Genomic DNA, 19903 nt, shown 5'->3' on the forward strand with positions numbered 1-19903 from the left:
TGGGGTCTCCTTCCCATCCATTAGTCCGAATGAAAAATAGCCATTTCAGGGGAAAGCACCGACAACCACAAATACACGCAACTCAGGTAGCGAGTCTGCAGTTAGGTCTACCGCATCTGAACTGTCAAATAGTGGTAAAGAGCCCTTTTTGCTTCCTCCTTGTGGTCGCCTGGAATATTGCAGCACCAATACTCCACTTTCTTTGCATTTGGAGGCTCCGTAGATATTCAAAATGCTTCATATTCAAAAGTACTTATTTCTATAAGAAGAAAACCCAAAAGAAGGTGCGTGCGTGCGTGTGTGTGGAAAGTAAAGCTTGTTCACACGCTTTAGATTATTCTAGAGACTCCTGTATATTGAGCAGGTGCGTCATAAGAACTATTCAGAGTTTGGCGAATTGCAGGCAACACTGAAATTCTAACAATTGGCATTTGAATCTCTGGACTTTTACCTACACAATAACAACCAGTAAACTTTTAATAAATTAAAGGGCAGTAAATCATCTGATGTCTAAATTGGTTTCAAAGAATGTGTTTGCTTTTATTCCAGCTTTCCTTTAGGGAAATCAAGGTAGTATTGGATAAATTTGAAATTGAATTCTCAATCAGAGACACTGCTTGGCTACAGCAGCACTTAAAGTCCAGAGTGCTCTCTGCTAAACTAAACTGTTCACGGGTTTGGGTCTATCATATCCCTGCTAGCAGTTTGAGGATTGTAAATTACTAACAGGATTCCAGGCTGGATGTAACTAAACCATCTCTACAATGTTTTTGTTCTTGATCTTATGCCGATTTGCTTTTGGAAGAATAAAACGGATATTTTTGTCTCTTAAATGAAAGAGCATCAGGATAACCTCTAATCATCAAAACTCTTTTTTTTGAGAACCACAATTCCATGTTATCCTTTAAAACCACTTACATTGGTAGCTTCTTTTTCAAATCCATATGGCTAATAGTTACAACTCTTAGATGTCTGATAGCGTTTCCATGCTTGTAGACCTAGCCTCATTAGCAGCCCTAGAACAGCCATTGGAGGAAAGGGGCAGAATGCTTGCTCAGTCCTGAAGTTTCAATGGAGTACTTTGGGACCTTCAGTGTCCTTGAGCACACCTACCTCATAGGGTGATTGAGAAGTTAAATGACGAGGAATGTGCATGTGTACTCTTCTGAAAATCTCGGACTGAGGGGCAGCATATGAGAGAGAGAGAGAGAGAGAGAGAGAGAGAGAGAGAGAGAGAGAGAGAGAGATAGAGAGAGAGAGAGAGAGAGAGAGAGAGAGAGAGAGAGAGAGAGAGAGAGTGTAATCCAGCAAAATGTTTAAGCTGGTCAGGGAAGAATTTTCAAAAATTAGTCTAGCAGAATCTTTGAGTCTCTTGTTTTTGTGCATTGAAGTTGTAGGAATTGAAGGCATCTTTTGTTCTGGATCCTGCTAAATTTCAACACTTAAGACAATTTTTATAGCAACGGTTAAACTAATGAAGATTGTTAGCAGGGCTTATGATGCAAGTTCTAGGACTACACAGACCCTGCTCTAGGCATAGTGGAAGAGTGATTTTTGTTATCGAAATTGAACAGCTATTTTTCAATAGCCAACATAACTAGTTGCACTATAATTCTTCTAGTGCAATGTCTCTTACAGATCAGTAATATTGGCACAAAACCCCTGGAATTCCAAGGAACTTTCAAGGATTGCCAGTCTTCAACAAAACCAAAAACACACATTTTTAAAAAAAAATATAAGAAAAATAATGAAGGGAAGGAATCCAAGCCAGGCAGCCCATACTTTTTTCAAATAAAGAAGGGAAGCAGTTTTACAACTAATAAAGGAGAATATTTGCAGCTCAGGGTTGACAAGAGGGATCCTTGGTGCTCTCTGAACTTGCTTGTTTTCTTGCTAGCACTGATGGTGTTGCCTAGTTTGGGTAATGAAACGTCTGCAAGAAAACAAGCAAGCTCAGAGAGCAACAAGGACTCCTCAGCTGCACAACTCTTTTTCACTTTTAAGCAGTATTCAAATGTAATGGTGGTCATGGCGGGGGGGAAAACTCTTTCCGTTCACTGAACGCCTTGATCTTCTTGAGTTCCAGCTCGGAGAGATTCCCTTGGCGGCTAAATACCCAGTGCCACCTTGGGTGAGACCTCGGAGGAGTGGGGAGTGGGGAGGAGAGGTTGTGTGAAAAGGATCCTACCCAGTTTTACATGCCTCTTTTAAAGAGAACCTGAGCGCTGGATGAGATTTTCAGATAATGTTGTGTGACTAACTCAATTATGTTAAAAATTTGGCCTGAAAGAAAGAAACAGTATGCTAGGTAGCATGATGATGGAGCGGGGATGTGAAACGGGGGGGGGGGGCAGAGGCAGGGAGGGTTGGGGCCAGAGAAGTTGGCTCCCCCTCCCTCTCTTCTTCCTTCAGTGTGTTTGTGCCGACTCTTCTGTAGGGCTATTTAATGGGTAGACTGAGTACTGCTGCCTGCCTGGATGTGCCTGACCACTTTAGAACTGGGGCAAGTTGGATAGATTACAATACTAAGTACTCTTAGCTGGGAGTAGTTCTACTCAGTTTTGCACCTCTGGCAGGGTTCCCCACCTTTCAGTAATCCCCAGGGAACGAAGCCATAGAATGAAGAGGGCATGTGATGAGTAGCTTTGGGGTTGTGATCCTACACGATCGATTTGACTTGAGCACTAGTGCAGGAGAGGCTAAACTATGGTGTGTTTTTCGAAGTGGAGCCCGATCCAGCTGAAAGGTGACACAAGTCCCCCCATTGATTCCAAGGGAGAGTTATGGGCAAGGAGCTTCATTTGCATTGCTGCAGTCATGCTGTCACACAATGGTGTCCTCCATCTCAACTCCAAGAAGTTATTGTCTTGATTGTGAAATCAGGTGACTTGTAGTGTGATCAAAGGAGTGTTTTCGGAGTGTTGAGAGAGGAAGGCTTACCTTTCCGAAGCCAATTTCCCTAGCATGGAAGCCACGGAAGATCGCTGTTCAATCATTTCTCCCCACACCATAGGAAAGGACTAGGATGACCAGCATCCATCTCCTCAAGCTGAGTTATTTCATTCCACCTAGGAAAATCTGCCTCTCTCTCTTTCCTGCCGCTATTTCCTTCTTGTGTGTTGCTTTATTGTACCACATTCAAACTCTGGAGTTGCTCAGCAGAGAAGGAGCAGCAGACAACTCAGCCCAAAGAAGTCGCAGGGAGGTCTTTATGTCACCAGGTCTTCCTCAATGATAAATTATTCTGAAGAAGGTGGTAGCAAAGCCCAGAGAAAATACTTAGACGGTTTGCTGGGAATGAGAGGCTCAATTCATCTCACCCTTCAGGGCATCCCCTGGCCGAAAGCCAGAACAGAGGTAATAGAGGCTGGGTAGGGATTTGCAAGGGGAGCAGCGCATTTTATGCTGGCCTTCTTTGGCGCCATCGGGGACGAATATCCTAGTGATTGCTGAGAATACAGCTGTTTGCTTTAATGACCTTTATTAATCTCCCATGGGCATGGCTGGATTCTGGGAGTTGAAGTCCACAAGTCATAAAAGGGCCATCGTTCCCCACCCTTGCAATATTTCATTGGTTTTATCTGGGAGTATGCCCAGGGCAGTGGGGTTGACTTCCAGGTAACATCATTCCCCCAGTTAAAAATAAAAATTAAAAAAATCAATGGGACACCTACAACTTTCCATTCGCCTGGAGAATTGCTGGAAGTGCCCTTGTTACCCCTTCCCGACTAAATTCAAGTGGGCTAAAAATTCAGCCCTATGTTCCTCACAAGGGATTAAGTTTCCTTGGGTACATTCTCCAATGAAATGAGCACTTGTCTTGGAGGAAGCCCACGAGTTTGCTTCTGAGCAAATATCAGAGGTGATTTGAGTGTTTCCTTAGGATCTCAGTTCGAGGCTGCACTCCCCGCTCACAGTCTGTGTGCACAGTATATATATATATATGTTGAATCAGCGAGAAAGCTTCAGCGCGGCAGATGTTTTTTTTCCGGGATGGAGCGCGAAGCCGCCTGAAGCGGAACCAGAGAGGCTAATTCGGACGTTTTAAGAATTTGACCGCGGGAGGTGCAAGCGCTGCCCGGGATTTAATCCGGACAAGCGGGTGCAGGAGTTGAAGGTAAGGTGAGAAAACCAGCCAAATCAAATGGCGGGCTCAGCCAGCGAGTAGTAAGTGCCCTTCTTCCTTTCCGGAGCAGGCGCAGGTGAGGATTCCTTTTCCTCCTTTGGGCTCGTAGCCGCCCAACAACCCGGTAGCCTCCAGTTTTAATGGGGAGCCCTTGATTGCCTTGCCCTTGGAAACCCAGCTGGGAACAGAGCAAGGGGTGATGGTCCAGGTCCTGCTGATCTCGGCTGCCTTCTCTTCCAGGAGAAGCAAGCTGATGGAAAGAAATGCCGAGTCGAGGCCTAGGGAGAAGACAACGGGGGCCAGACAGAGGCGTCTCGTAAGATCGATAAAAGCCCGGCCCAACCTCTCCCACTGAGAGCGAATGAATGGCACAGATATGGAGAGAAGAGGGCGCAGGAAACTCGCTTATCCAGCGTCCAGGTCTAAACCTAAAGCGGACAGGGCAGCGCGGCTTCAAAAGGAGCTTACAGTTTTGGTCCACCGGCTTACAGTTCTGGTCCACCGGCACGTGCTCACCCGGTTTCCCCGGGAGTGATGGATGGATGGATAGCTCTTTTGCGGCTGTTATCAAAAACTGCAGATGCGGATTCGCTGCTGGTATCTGTTACATTCCTGGAGGCAACGGTTGATATTCCTAGACATTAACTAGCTCCCAAAGAAATCCAATATGCAATTAGATCAGTTTTGGCCCGGGTCTCCTGGGTTCCCTCTTTAGATGGACCCAGATGGGACTCTTGAAATCGGTGTGTGTGTGTGTGTGTGTGTGTGTGTGTGTGTGACTGGAATTATGAGCAGCCAAGAGCAAGAGGCAGATTCGCTGCCTCTCTGCCAAGGTTGCCCGTGTTGCTGGGAGGAACTCCAGACTTCGACTTCTGGTACTAGTTCCGCTTTCTTCCGATCCAGATGTTTCTAGCCAGCTGGAGCTCCACTCATTTCGGACCAAGCCCTGAGTGACCGTTAGCCATTCGGGTTTACCCCCAGATAAACAGAGATCAATTGGATACATTTTATCCTGTAAGCTGGGTTGGGTTTCCCCGCTTAGACCACTGGTCTGCCCCTGCTCGATATTCTATGGCTCGCGGGACTACATCTCCCATTTCTTATCACCTGATGGGAACAGCAGTCATCGGGACAGCACGTGGTAGGGGAAGGCGGTCATTGATTTTTTTCCCCCAGAAAGAATTCTATTCCTGATACTCAATTCATGAAATATAGAGATCCACTGATCTCTTACATTGCATAACAATAAAAGGAGCCACCGCTTGCCTTCCAGTTCATCTACGGCAAGAGGTTGAACTCTGGAGCTAATAAGCTCCGTCAAACGAGGATGTGGTCAAGTCAAGATAGAGGCCGATCACGGTGGGGTTGAACTATCCAAAAACGCGACCAGAAGTTGTGTTGATAGCACCTCGTGGTCCCTATCTCGACTTTTTTTTTCCTGCCATATACTGCAGGCGCTCCAATTGTGTATAATTGGAGCGCCTGCAGTATTGCTTTGCACTCTCACTTGAGAAACGCCAATGAAAGCGGTCGGCACAGGACGGGAGGCGGATAGCAGAAGAAAGAGAAAGAGCCCGAGAAAGAGGGAAAGTGCAGGGAGAAAGTTGCTGCCATGAGCTGTTAGCCCGCAAATCAGGGACCCTCCGTTGCAGATTCCTGGCCTTCCTGGCCAAATGACAAGAGGCAGCCTTCTATTTTTTGATAGAACTTTCTTCTTCTTCTTCTTCTTCTTCTTCTTCTTCTTCTTCTTCTTCTTCTTCTTCTTCTTCTTCTTCTTCTTCTTCTTCTTTCTTCTTCTTCTTCTTCTTCTTCTTCTTCTTCTTTCTTCTTTCTTCTTTCTTCTTTCTTCTTTCTTCTTTCTTCTTTCTTCTTTCTTCTTTCTTCTTCCTTCTTCCTTCTTCCTTCTTCCTTCTTCCTTCTTCCTTCTTCCTTCTTCCTTCTTCCTTCTTCCTTCTTCTTTCTTCTTTCTTCTTTCTTCTTTCTTCTTTCTTCTTTCTTCTTCCTTCTTCTTCTTCTTTCTTCTTCTTTCTTCTTCCTCCTCCTCCTTCTTATTCTTCTTTCCTCCTCCTCCTCCTCCTCCTCCTCCTCCTCCTCCTCCTCCTCCTCCTCCTTCTTCTTCTTCTTCTTCTTCTTCTTCTTCTTCTTCTTCTTCTTCTTCTTCTTCTTCTTCTTCTTCTTCTTCTTCTTCTTCTTCTTCTTCCTCCAGAGATTCTATATGGCTTTTCCTTTAGGAAGAATCTCCCTTCATTTTAACCTCAAACCCCCTCCCCCCCCAACAATCTGATCAGACAGACCGGTTTGAGAGAGAGAGAGTGACTGCCCAAAGTCACACAGTAAGGCTGGACTTGAACTCTGGCCTCTCGGTTCTCCGTCCCACTTTCCCCCACTGCCGCTCCCCGCTCTCCTTTTCCCCGGAGAAGCGGAACCGGCACAGCCAGCGGGTCCCTCAGGCCGGCTCACACCTTGGTAAAATGATGCTCTCTCATTTATCTCCCATTTAGAGGCTTTAAGCTTACCCACAGAAACGTGTCTGGGATTCCAGCATGGCCAACCTATCTGCCGTTTCGTTAAACTTTTTGATGAGGGAGAGTCCGAATTTGGCTGAGTTACTGTTGGATCACTTCAACTTTGGGAGGAAAAAAAAATCCACTGATTTTCTCGTTAAAAGCAAAGCACGTGCTAAGCTAAGGTTTCCTTAATCGTGTGAATAATTGAATTCTAAATATGCTAAATTAAACTACGATGCATACCCATCTTTTCCCCCACGTTTCTTCTCCTACTCCCCTCCCTCTTTGTGTGCAATTGCTTGCAAACTTTTTTTTTTTACTTCGAAAGAAATGGGGGGGGGTGTTTACAGTTTATAAAGGAATATTACTTCTGTCACTTATCGAGAAGTAAGGCTGGCTAAAGTCATGGCGTTGATTTCTCTGAGTAAGTTCCTTTGCCTGGTAAACAGATCTTGGTTCCTAGCCCAATACATTTCTCCGAAACCAAGAGAGCTGCATCATAATCAGTCGTTTCAGCACATTTTAACGGAAAGGCAGCTATAAATGTAAATAGATACGGTAAGTAACTAAGTCCATCTGTCAGGTAAGACGCTCACGCAGGGTTGCGCACCTACCTACAGTCTCTCCAGTTTGAAGGGGAAAAAAAAGAGCTATACAGTCCATAACTGTACAGGTTTACTTGAATGTAAATCTCACGGAAAAGCCCAAAATTTGTTCTGTGAGTCTTTAGGGACAGCCGGTTCAGTCCCTGAACTAGAGTTGCAAAAATACTGTTGGCCGCTAGGTTTGTTTTTTTAAAATTTGGACAGGAATTTCTTGTCTTTGAATTGTTAAGCAACTAAAACGCGTTGTTTGTAAATCTCGGTTTAACAGTGTCTTAAATTACATCAACAAACAAGCGCATTTTAAGAAAACCAATCGACCCCCACCTCTCTTTCCCACCCCACATATCAACCACTTAATACGTTTCTCCGCACTTTTATTTCCGAGGCGGCTTTGCGCAAGGTTGCGACATAAGAAAGCCGTTGCCCCCCCACCCCCCACCCCCCGCGCCGGCCGCCACCACCCCGGCGGATTGACCGAGAGACTCCGGCTCTCCTCCACGCCCCATCCGAGCCCCTGCAAACTCCCGGCTTCAGACAAGACAACAAGTACAAACAACAACAAGGGTAAAGAGAAACAGATGGTTGGACTGAGACGCGAGCGCGCTTTGCCTCGGGGGATTGGCAGAGCGTACCAGAGCTCAGGCGGGGCCAAAAAGCCCGAGCGGCGGGGGGGGGATGGCGGAGATGGGGGTCCGTGTGCGGGCCAGCGCCTTGCGGGGAGGGGAGGCGTGTGTCTTCCCCGCCCGCCAGAGATCTCCGCCGCGGTCCCTGAGTCAGGCAGCCCGCTTGAACTGCCTAGGCTCGGGTCGCCAGCAGCCGGCGGCTCGAGAGGGCCCTTTCCCTTTCCCTCTGCCTCCTCCTCCTCCTCCTCCTCCTCCTCCTCCTCCTCTCCGTGGTCGCCTCCCGAGCTTGATGAATAGCGATCGGGTTTCCTCGACTGGCCGCCCCCCTGTTTTCACAGCCTCCCACCACTAACCCGAGAGCCTGTTTCCTCGACCCGGGTTAATGCCGCTGATGATTGCAAGATGACGAAGGGGAGCGGGAAAGGGGGGGGGGGAGCTGGGGAGGGGGGCCGGGCCCGCTGCAGATTCAGAGCAGTTGCCTTGTTACCAGCGACGTCCTCCCGGGCTCAAGCGGCCCGCGCAGGGATCGGCTTACAGCTGCAGAAGGAGAGACGCGCGTTGAGCTGCAGCTCCCCCAGCGCTCGCGCCTGTCCCTCTTTTCCAGGCCTCACCTGGGCGCGATCCAGCCCCGACCCGGGAGGAGCCCCTGCTGGAATCAGCCCGGGAGAACAAGACTGTCTTTTTTTTGGGGGGGAGGGGGGTGGGAGGAGGGGAGAATGGGGAAGAAGTACTCAGACGAGAAACCCGGACAATTTCCAGGGTGATTTGGGTTGTTGTTGTTGTTGAGCGGCTGGGGAGGATAGTGGTGGTGGTGGTGGTGGTGGTGGAATTCCCTGGCTGAACTCCTGCTAAGGACAAGAATTCAGTTGAAAGGTCCTTGTTTGATGGCTGTTCCCCTTTTCCACCAAAGGAGAGCTCACCATCCTTAGGAATCAAACCGGGGCAAGACCGTAGCTAATGTCTTTAAACAACTCTACAGTACTTCTAAATCCGGGAATCCCGTGCTCTGGTTCTAGTTGCCACATTGGAAAAAAAAAAGATTAGAATGGGGAAAAGGTCAGAAGAGAACAACCAAATGAATCAGGATACTCAAATCTTCCATGTGAGGAAAAAACTACATAGTTTTTGGATTCATTGGCTTGGAGTGAAAAAAAAAATATCAAGGTGACACATGGTTGAAGTGCATGAAATAAGGCATAGTATGAAGATACAAGGAGAACTTTTTCTCCCTTTCTCAAAACTCTAGGATCAGGGAAATTTGGAGCGTAACCTAGGGAATTCATTACCGCAAGGCATGATGATGGCCACCAACTTCAGTGGCTTTAAAAGAGCATTAGACAAATTCGAGGAGGACTCATCTATTAATGGCTGGTTTTAGTTCTGAAAGGGATGTGGTGGCTTGGTGGGTTAGGATGCTGAGCTTGTCGATCAGAAGGTCGGCAGTTTGGCGGTCGAATCTGGAGTGCCGAGTAACAGAGTGAATGCCTGTTACTCGTCCCAGCTTCTGCCAACCTAGCAGTTCGAAAGCACGTAAAAATGCAAGTTGAAAAATAGGGACCACTACGGTGGGGTTCCGTGCGCCTTTGGCGTCTAGTCATGCTGGCCACATGACCACGGAGATGGCCTCAGACAAGCGCTGGCTCTTCGGCTTTGTAACAGAGATGAGCACCGGCCCCTAGAGTCGGAAACGACTAGCATGCATGCATGTGTGGGGAACCTTTACCTTTTTAGTTCTGAAGATGTAGTTTTATTTCCAAATAACTGCTGTAGGGAAACAATATGGGGAGAGATAAGTCTCCACCTCCTGCTTGTAACTGGTTGGCCACTATGAGAAACAAAACGCTGAATCCAAATGAGCTTTGATCTGATCCAGCATTACATTGTATTACATTTGTATATCATACATGCACATAGTGATCTTTATTTAAGACTGATGTGTCCATTTTCTTTAATATCATAACACCTAATTTACACTCCCTAGTTATTCTTGAGCCATATTGAACCTATTTCAGCTCTTTTGAATCAGTTGGACACTTAACTCCAAATCAGTATACCCAAAGTAGAATAGGATGAAATATTATTTCTCAGAATGTGGAATTATGCCTCTGTTAATGCACTCTAAAACCACATTTGACTTTTTATCAGATAGTTCCAAGACTTTTTTTAGTTATAACAAATCAGGTAGTCCACCCATCTTGTATCTGTGTATTTGCATTTTTGCATTTTCTTTATATATGAGATTTCATGTTGTAATTTTCAGGCCAGTTTTCCAACCTATCTACATACGTTTTAATTCTGTTTCAGTTTTCTATGGTATTAACTATCCCATTTAGTTTAGTATCAGCTGGAGCTTTGACTGGGATCAGTTCCACTCCACTTCGAAGAGAAACTGTTGAGTACTATTTTATCAAGCTAGCTGTGAACAAACATTCCATCCACCCCACATTATTAGCTTTCTAACTGGATTAGATCAATATATATGGTGAGCTATATTTTGTCTCCAAAGTATTTATGGACAGATCTGATCAAAATCTTTCCAGGTATTAATGTTAGTCTGACTAATATTAGTTTCCTAGGTTCAACTTTCTGTTGCTTGGAAGGCAGGGCCAGCATCTCCTTCAGTAATTTGATTCATCCATTCTCTACAGTATGTACCAAAGACAATTCACACTTAACTGTCCAGTTTAAACCATGGTGGCAAAGAACTGATGAAATGCATGTCACAATATCACAAATGCAAATGCTCTTTTGCACTTGATAGTAGCACATGTTAGGATGAATGCTAATCATTTAACTGTCTCACAATAATTATGAATCCATATGAATATTATTATTTAGAAAATATGATTGCTTTGTTTTTATGTCAAAAGAGAAAATTCTTTTGCTTGTCCTTCAGTTTAAGAGAAAAGAATTTGAACATAATGTTAATACTCAAGAAATTTCAAATTGGAAAAATGCCCAAGCAATAAAATAAAGTCTGGTATCTGAAATGAATGGCTATATTGCTATATTGTCCATAATTTAGTAGAATTATAGTTTAACAGCATAGGGACGCGGTGGCTCAGTGGGTTAGGACGCTGAGCTTGTCGATCAGAAGGTTGGCAGTTTGGCGGGTCGAATCCTGAGTGCTGCATAACAGAGTGAGCACCTGTTACTCATCCCAGCTTCTGCCAACCTAGCAGTTCGAAAGCACGTAAAAATGCAAGTAGAAAAATAGGGACCACTATGGTGGGAAGGTAACAGCGTTCTGTGCGCCTTTGGCGTCTAGTCATGCCGACCACGGAGACGTCCTCAGACAAGCGCTGGCTCTTCGGCTTTGAAACGGAGATGAGCACCGGCCCCTAGAGTCAGAAACGACTAGCACGCATGTGCGGGGGAACCTTTACCTTTACCTTTAGGGTATTTATGTCACACTCAGCCCATTTAGTCCAGAGTGTCTTTAGATGCTAAGAGACCCAGGTTGTATTATGTTTATGAATTGCAATGGTAAGAAAAGTACTAAACTGAATACAGATGAAACCTGTATTAATATAAACTAATAAAATTTATATTCCTCAGTTGTGTCACTGACCAACTTTGGTTTTGTTTTCATTTTCATTTTATTTTTATTTCTTCATGATGTCAGAAACATCTCAGGATATTTATAATATCAAGGTAAAGAATCTTGAAGATAGCTTCCAATGATGATGATCAAAATTCATGGTGAGATAATGCTGTTCCCAGTTCTGATGTCATCTTTTGAGATGAGTTCCAGAATCTTGAAGACTTTTAAATCAGGTATTATAAGCTTGGAAGAAGACAGAATGCAGAAAGAAAGAACTCTCTTTTAATGAACTTGTTGAATTATTGAAAGTAAAAATAGCATATTTATTTTAAAATTCTCACTGAGGTTCCAGCAAAAATATGATGGGGTTTCTTCAGTACAATCCACAAAGGTAGTATCAGGGTGCCTGGCTTACAATGTTCTTATTTCTTCATCCCCTTTGCTTCTGAATATACTTCTTCCTAACTGTCTGAGGTTTCAACCAATCTGATAAATAACAATTTCCTTCAGATTTAATCCATGTGGCCTTCCCACTTTGTTTATAGACATTGCCCAGTTTACTGCTTCTGTGCTATTATGACAAGTTGAAATATATGTAAATATTCTCATAATGGTATCAGTTCAGACAACAAAAAGTAGATGAGAGTTCATAAATATCAGGACACGGGCAATAACTAGGCAAGAGTCAAGTTTTAGCTATAGTCTAGGATTCTGACAATTTGAAAATAAACATGCTATTTTTACTTTCAACAATTCAAGGTATTTCAAATGCAGGGGTTATTTCTAGAAATGTTATCACATCTTTAACACTGGTCAGATTGTATATAGATAGTCTTTGACATACAATCATTTATTTAGTGACTGAAGTTACAAAAGCACTGGAAAAGTGACTTATGACTGTTTTTAACACTTATTAACAAAATTGCTACAACTGTCATAAGTGTTCACATGAGCAAAATTTGGATGTTTGGCAACTGGCATGTATTCATGATGATTGCTGGCTGGGGTCATATGATCACCTTTTGTGACCTTCTGACAGGCAAAGTCAATGGGGAAGCCAGATTCACTTAACAACCGTATGATTAATTTAACCTCAGTAATTCACTTAGCAACTGTGTCAAGAAAGGTCATAAAATGGGGCAAAACTCACCTAACAATTATCTGCTTAGCAATGGACATTTTGGGCTCAATTGTGGTTGTAAGTTGTATTCTGTATTCTGTAAGCCATAAACAGATGATAGATAGATAGATAGATAGACAGACAGACAGACAGACAGACAGACAGACAGACAGACAGACAGACAGACAGACAGACATAGGCAGGCAGGCAGACAGATGTGGAAGATTTAGTACAATTCCAGTAAACTTAATTACTTTGGCCTTTGTGGACCTCATTTTGAAATATGCACCTGATGTTATTCAGCACTTTGTAGAATCCAAAAGAACAGAATATATGTAGCCCAGGTTGATCTATGGACTCCTACATCTCTGAGCTTTCTTGTTTGTTTGCAGATGTTTCATTACCCAACTTGGTAACATCTTTCTCTTTCTTTCTTTCTTTCTTTCTTTCTTTCTTTCTTTCTTTCTTTCTTTCTTTCTTTCTTTCTTTCTTCCTTCCTTCCTTCCTTCCTTCCTTCCTTCCTTCCTTCCTTCCTTTTTATAGTCAGAGGGAGCCATACATAGCTGTGATCTCAAAAGCCTCATCATTAGACCAAGCTGCTCCAGTTCTTCCTGCCCCAAACACCAACTGCCTAATTCCTCACTTTTTAAAATGTCCCAAATGATATGCCTGTAATCTTGCTAACCAAGGAATATTTAAGTCACCTGAATAACTCCCCCCCCTGGATTGGCTGCAAATAATGTCAGTCTCTAAAGAACAGGAGAAGGGACTAACATACAAGCAGGCAGGCAAGCTAACATGTAACCTTTCTTGCAGTCACATTTAGCGTTAAACCATTCCATATTATACTGTATAAATACAGGCTATCTTACAGAGAAATTTGAACTAGATTAATTAGAGCATGGGTAACTATTAGAGACCCAGTTTGGTGTAGTGATTAAAGTACCAGGCTAGAGACCACAAATTCTGTATCTGCCTCAGGCATGAAACAGCTGGGTGACCTTGGGCCAGTCTCTCTCAGAACTAGGAAGGGGGCAATGGCAAACCACTTCTGAAATCCTGCCAAGAAAACTGCTGGGACTAGCCCACGCAGTTGCCAGGAGTCCACAGGGACTTACCTGAAGACAACAACAACTAATCCAATTGATTAATTGATGGTATTTATATCCCTCCACAATCTCATGACTATGGCAGCTAAGGCTGCTCTGAAGATGGAAAAATAGCTGTTAAAACTTTTTGAATCAGTAACAGAATTAAGTGCAATAATTTCTTTTTATTGGTAGGTATAGCAGATTCTTAATATCCTTTCCTCCAGTAATGAAATTTTTATGCTGTTCCACAAAATACTAGTTCCATTAAAGTTCTAGTGGCTACAGTTTTACAAGATGTTAAGCTTGACTACAGAATTTAAGTGATGGAAGGGGGACAATAGGGTGTTGTACCAACCCAACCTGATTAGTTTATGGTTCACTATGCAGTGCAAAACCAGAAAATTGGTTAATCAAGTAATTAAATTAAGTGTATTATGGACAAAGCCTATGAAGACCAATGGCTCTAATGAAGTTGAATCAGACCCCCAGGGAAGCTGGAATTGGCTGCAGATGCCAAATCTAAGAGAACAGATATAGGAAGAAGCAGGGGAAGAAAATTGCCATAAGAGGTTTGGAATAAAGCCACATGGGTGGCGGAATGAATTTAAGGTTTAAATCTTTGGGATAGTACTTAAGTCAAAATTTCCTTTAAGGCATCTTTCATCTCAGCCGTTTGCAGAAGGCATGGCATACAATCCCCATGCAGTCTCCCATCTTGGTAGAAGTGCAGGACTAATGTTTTCAAATGGATGAATTGTTCTTGACCAATTTCACAAGCAATCCTGCCAACAGCTCCAGCCAGGGCATTCTTAGCAGGCTAGTTTACATTTTAATTGTGATGGTTTCTAGCTGCCCTCAGGCACAGCAAAATAATAAATCTCACTTCAGAAGTAATAACCATCTCCTGAAATGCAGTGTGTCATGATTCTAGCTAGCATATGGAAGATAAGACGTAGTAGATTTGGTCTATTCATTTTTCCCCCCTGAAGCTGGGCTTGTACATCTAAAATGAATGTAGTACAATGCCAAACCTCTACCCAGTCTTCTCCCAGATGTAACAAACTGAAGCCATGTATGAATTGAAAATGATCATTGCTAACTAATCTGGGAACAAGACAGGGATGTCTACAGGATAGGATTAAAAAGTGAAAATGGCAGCTGCAATGGTGCAATCAAGGCTCTGCTTTTTTCTTGTGTTGTGCGTGCATGTTGTACATTGAAATTTAGTCATTCTCTCTGAGAATTGATTCTGATCTGGTCTGCATAGTCCAGTCTCTTTACCTGCATAGCTTCAGTTGGTTTCCATTTCTTGATCACACCACAGCTTTACACCATATCATGCAGAGGATACTGAAACAAGATTTATTCTTTATTTATTAAGAAAATTCGTAAGGCCATCTGACTCGTTCATGGTGACTATGGATGGCTCATAGAAGTAAAACCTCAAGTACAAGACCCACTAAACGTCTACCTCCCACCCCCCCTGCAACAACACATGATGGGTTCTGTACCACCCTAGGGTCCTCAGGCCCACTGGCAAAGCTATGTTTTCAGGGCCTTTCAAAAGCGAGATGGGGGACAATCTTACCTCTGTGTATAAGGCCCTTCTTTTTGGTCCTACTGGATAGATCACCTTAAGAGAGATGTTTATAGTAAAGCTATCCAAATAAGTTTGGAGAAAAAATACATAAGACAGAAAGCCATCTTTGTTAGACGAGTGACTCTGAGGCTAGAAAGCATTGTTTTCAATGAGTTGGCAGCTATCCTTTGTAACTGTTACCTATTTTAGGTGCCACTGGCCTCTTTTGGTGATGATCTTAGAAGTGAACAAAGGCTGAACTTTTCTGGAGGAAGTTCGGGATGTGATCTTTGTCATCTTTACTCTTTTCCTTTCTCCCCATTGTTATCATTACTTCTAGTTTTAACTTCCTGAGTTATCCTGGGTTCTGCTATTATGCGGGCCATAGAGAACAATTTTGCTTTTTATTATTTTGATTTCAGCATGAGGGCTTTGTTGTATTTGCTTTCACTTTGATTTGTCTTTCAGTGGAGGTTTATATTGCGTTTTATCTTGTAACCTATTGAGAGTTGGAATGACTCAGCAGCGCACAGATTTAATAAGCAAACAAGTAAGCAGACCAATAAAAGTGATAATTGAAATAACATACATTTGATATCTCTCCCACACAAACATGAAGAAAAAAATGAGACAACTCAGGCAAAAAAAACGAGAAAAGAAAATGGACATACAGTCACTCTGTTTGTGCTGATTTCTATATTTTGACATATGAAGATTAAGACTCTCCTTTGCCCAGGCATACAGGAAGTACCAGGGCAGTGTCAATAACAAAGTGATCAATTTGGGTCAAGTATGCCGAGGCAGGCATTTCCCTGCCAAGGTTGTATAAATAGATGGTGCCTGTGAAGGCTGCGAAGCTGCTGGGAGGGGAAGTCTTCTGAGTTGAAGAGAAGTAGCTGACAGAGCACCAGGAAGCTAGCTTGTGCATTATAGCAAAAAGTATCAGAACTGGCACTTCGCCACTTTAGTTAAACAGCTGAGGTTTACACTCTCTGCGTTTCTCATTGAAAATGCCCTTTGACCAACTAACAGTGCAACGCTGCACATCTCTCCTTAGAATTGAGTTTATTCTCTCCAATCAGGACAGGCATTAGTTTTCCATCAGGGTGAATTTTTACTTTTTCCTTGCTTCCAAGGGCTGAAGGAGATGTGGAGAACAATCTACTGCCATTTCTGTTGCTTGCAGAGGTAAAACTTTTGGCCCAGTTATACTTACTTTGCGTTTTGAGGAAATTGTACAGAAAATAGTAAAATAGCTACATTAAGCCATGAAGATAAAAAAAAACCATATTGCCTCAAATCACCATTTTGCAGTGCAGTTTCTGTCCATGGAGATGTGGAAAACTTGGTCTGTTTAACTAAGGTGCATATATAACCAGAAGAGAGATTCAGTCCATGTGTTTAGCTGATTTGCAGAAGACTGTTAAAATGTTCTGATTTCCGTTTGTTCAACGATAGGTAAATCCTTTCAGCTTAAGGAGTGTTCCTTCCAATATGGAGGCCAGAGAGGGCAGGGAATGACAAGAATCATGGAGTTGCATTTATGGTGGTAGGATCCCAGGTGCCCAAATTGCTCACTATTGGGAGGGTGTGTGTGAGTGTACTGCTTTGAAACTGGCTTATAAATTTTAAACAAACAAACAAATAAAAAATAAGGAAACATTCCAAAATAATTCCACTATAGGTTGCCCAAATCGCTGGCCTCGTACTAATAATTTTTTTAGACTATCTCAACCTGGGACTCTTCAGATGTATAAGGAATATAGTCATCATGTTGACTAGGAACTTTGGCAGTTTTTATCACAAAACATCTGTAGAGCACCACATTAAGGGAACATAGTACATTTCTTAACCTCTTTGTTTTTTATTTGTAAAATATGCTTATTAATCAAATTTGCTTGGTCAAATATTTTGAGACACAATTGGCCATTTTGAAACTTCGTGTAAGTATTATTATCCTTGATCCTTCACAAGTCTGATGTGGATTTTTAGATACAATTTATAATTCATGGGTGGCAGAAGCTAATTAACTCTACTATCAACCTTGCTGCAATTTTTTCTTGTCTCTGATTAATGAAACTTGAAGTTTGAGTAGAAAACACATTAGATCCCATCTCTTTTGAATTAATATAATTGCCTTGTAAGATATCACTTCTTGCCTATAGACATTTTGCTGTTTTTATTTATTCTCATTAATGTAACACATATCACATTTATGTAAACATAGTTATTAGATGATAATTTTTCATTGAAAATAATATCAGTCAATCCCCAAAAAGATTTCTCTTCCTGTAATGTTAAACTTTGTAAACCAGGTGTTAAAAGAATCAGGAGGGTTAACTTAGCCTGTTTTCTTTTTTGTTTCTTTGTTTTTAATTAGTATCCTCTTTTTAAATAAAAATACTATCCAATGTTACTTGAACTTTGTTGAATAGAGCAACATAATTGCTCATCACCATGCTGTTCAGGCTTCTGTCCTATGTGAATTCTACTTAAACCCAGCAGAAAAGTGTTAGGAATCCCAGCTATTTTGTATAGGAATAATCACAAACACTCTGCATGGCCAATTGAGGAAGTACTCTTCCAGGGCTTCTGTTTTAATCCTCCACTTGCCAAACTTGCAACTTCTTTTGGGGGCAAAAAAGGCTTTGGAATGAGGAGGAGACAAATTTTGGGAGGGAGGAGGAGTGTGTAAAGTATGGGAGGGAATGTGTCAAGGGTTATGCTTAATTTCCTGCTACCTCACTTTCCATCCTGCTTTTAATCATATGTTGGAATGTTGGCCTGTCACATACAGATCTAATTCAGGAATCTCCCTGCCTCTGGCAAACAGACTCATATGCTGGACCAGGCATTAGGTTCATATTACAATTCTGCAAGGTTCACTGCAGTTTAAGTGCTGGTTTTGGCCATTCAATTCTTGGGCCCTTGAAAAGCCTCTATCTCTTCCCAATTGAAGATGAACATGAGGTAGCAAAAATCCTGCTGCGGTGATTCTGCCTTGAAAGGTGAGAGCAGTGTTCATAAGAAAGGATGCTCCTTCAGTGTGGGTATTTTTGTTTTGAAACTTCTGCTCCAAAAGGTTTGGTTTAAGTGATGATATTTTCACTGTCACAGAATGTTTCCCCCGAGCACTTTAGTTTCCCCCACTTTAGCTATTTTATATTATTTTTATAATATGATGACTTTTGGCTTGTTAAAACAAATTCATCTGAATTGTTTCAATTATTCTGAATATTATGCAGGAAGTATACTTGACAGCTGATAAAAAAGACGATGAAATCTCTTGTGAGTTAAGCTCAGTGATGACTTTGTGGACATGTCCAGTAGTTTTCATAGCAATAGTATGGAACCGGTTTGTCATTACTTTCTTCTGAAGTTTTTTTTTTTTTAAAAAAACTTTAGAGTCTAGCCTGCAATGCTAGCAGTCTTTCATTGAAATATTAATGAAGTCCCACTCTGCTTTAGTTTTTGGAGATCATCCTCTAGAATTGATCTGCAAAGAAATAGGATAAATGCTCCACAAGAGTCTCACGTATGTTGTTGTTGTTGTTATTGTTAGTTGCGAAGTCATGTCCGACCCATCGCGACCCTGTGGACAACGTTCCTCCAGGCTTTCCTGTCCTCTACCATCTTCTGGAGTCCAGCCAGATCCTGAAGCTAAAACTCAAATACTTTGGCCACCTAATGAGAAGGAAGGACTCACTGGAGAAGACCCTAATGCTGGGAAAGGTTGAGGGCAAGAGAAGAAAGGGAAGACAGAGAATGAGGTGGCTGGATGGATGGAGTCATTGAAGCAGTAGGCGTGAGTCTCATGTATAGGAGCTCTCATTTCTAAAAAACACATTTGGTATTTTAAAGGATACTGAACATTTTTTTTTTAAAAAAACAAGCATACAATCTAGCAGATTTTGTGGCTTGTTCTTGTGAAAAGTGCTGTGAAATCACTGTGTCTACAGTTTTTTTTAAAAGAGGTACATTATCATAGTATTTATCAAAAGGCATTCCTGAGAAGAAGAAGTAACGTGGAATTGCAACAAGAGAATTATCCGGGAGCGGCTGATCATTTTTGGAGATATCATGCAGTTATCATATGTTAATAAAGCACAGTTCATAATATTCACAGACCACCTATAATGCTCATTTTCAGTTCACTTTACCTGCAAAGTGGAGCCACAGAAGCAGTAAAAGATTGTGGTGAAGTAAGATAGAAGGGAGATTTATTAATAATATTCCTCTACCTCCACCAGCATTTTTTTTGCTAAATATAATTCATCCCATCAATGAAGGGGTGAATGGCATTTTCCTCATTGTTTTCATTTATATGGAACATGTACTCAACCTCAGACCCATTCAGTTCTGATTCTGTTTATGTGCAAATTGCCTTTTGTTCAGTCCATCCTTTGTAGTCACACTGTATATTTAATTTTAGGCATATGATTGCACTGTCTAGATCAAGACTATCATATGCATTTTTTAAATGCAGGTTTCTTTGTTTTTTTAATCTACTGTTGTGGACATGAGATTTAAGAGAAAAATGCGGTTGTTTTTCAGTTGATTTGTTTCAAAAAAGAACTATTTAAGCCTGCATTTCTCAACCTTGGCAAATGTAAGCTCTGTGGACTTTAATTAAAGAGTGAAGTAAGGAATGTATGGCATTTGAAGCCGTATAATATCTTAAGAGAAGAAAAGATTGTACAAACTTGGT

The sequence above is a fragment of the Vipera ursinii genome (genome assembly GCF_947247035.1).
Source record: "Vipera ursinii genome assembly, chromosome: 1".
Classification (NCBI taxonomy): Eukaryota; Metazoa; Chordata; class Lepidosauria; order Squamata; family Viperidae; genus Vipera; species Vipera ursinii.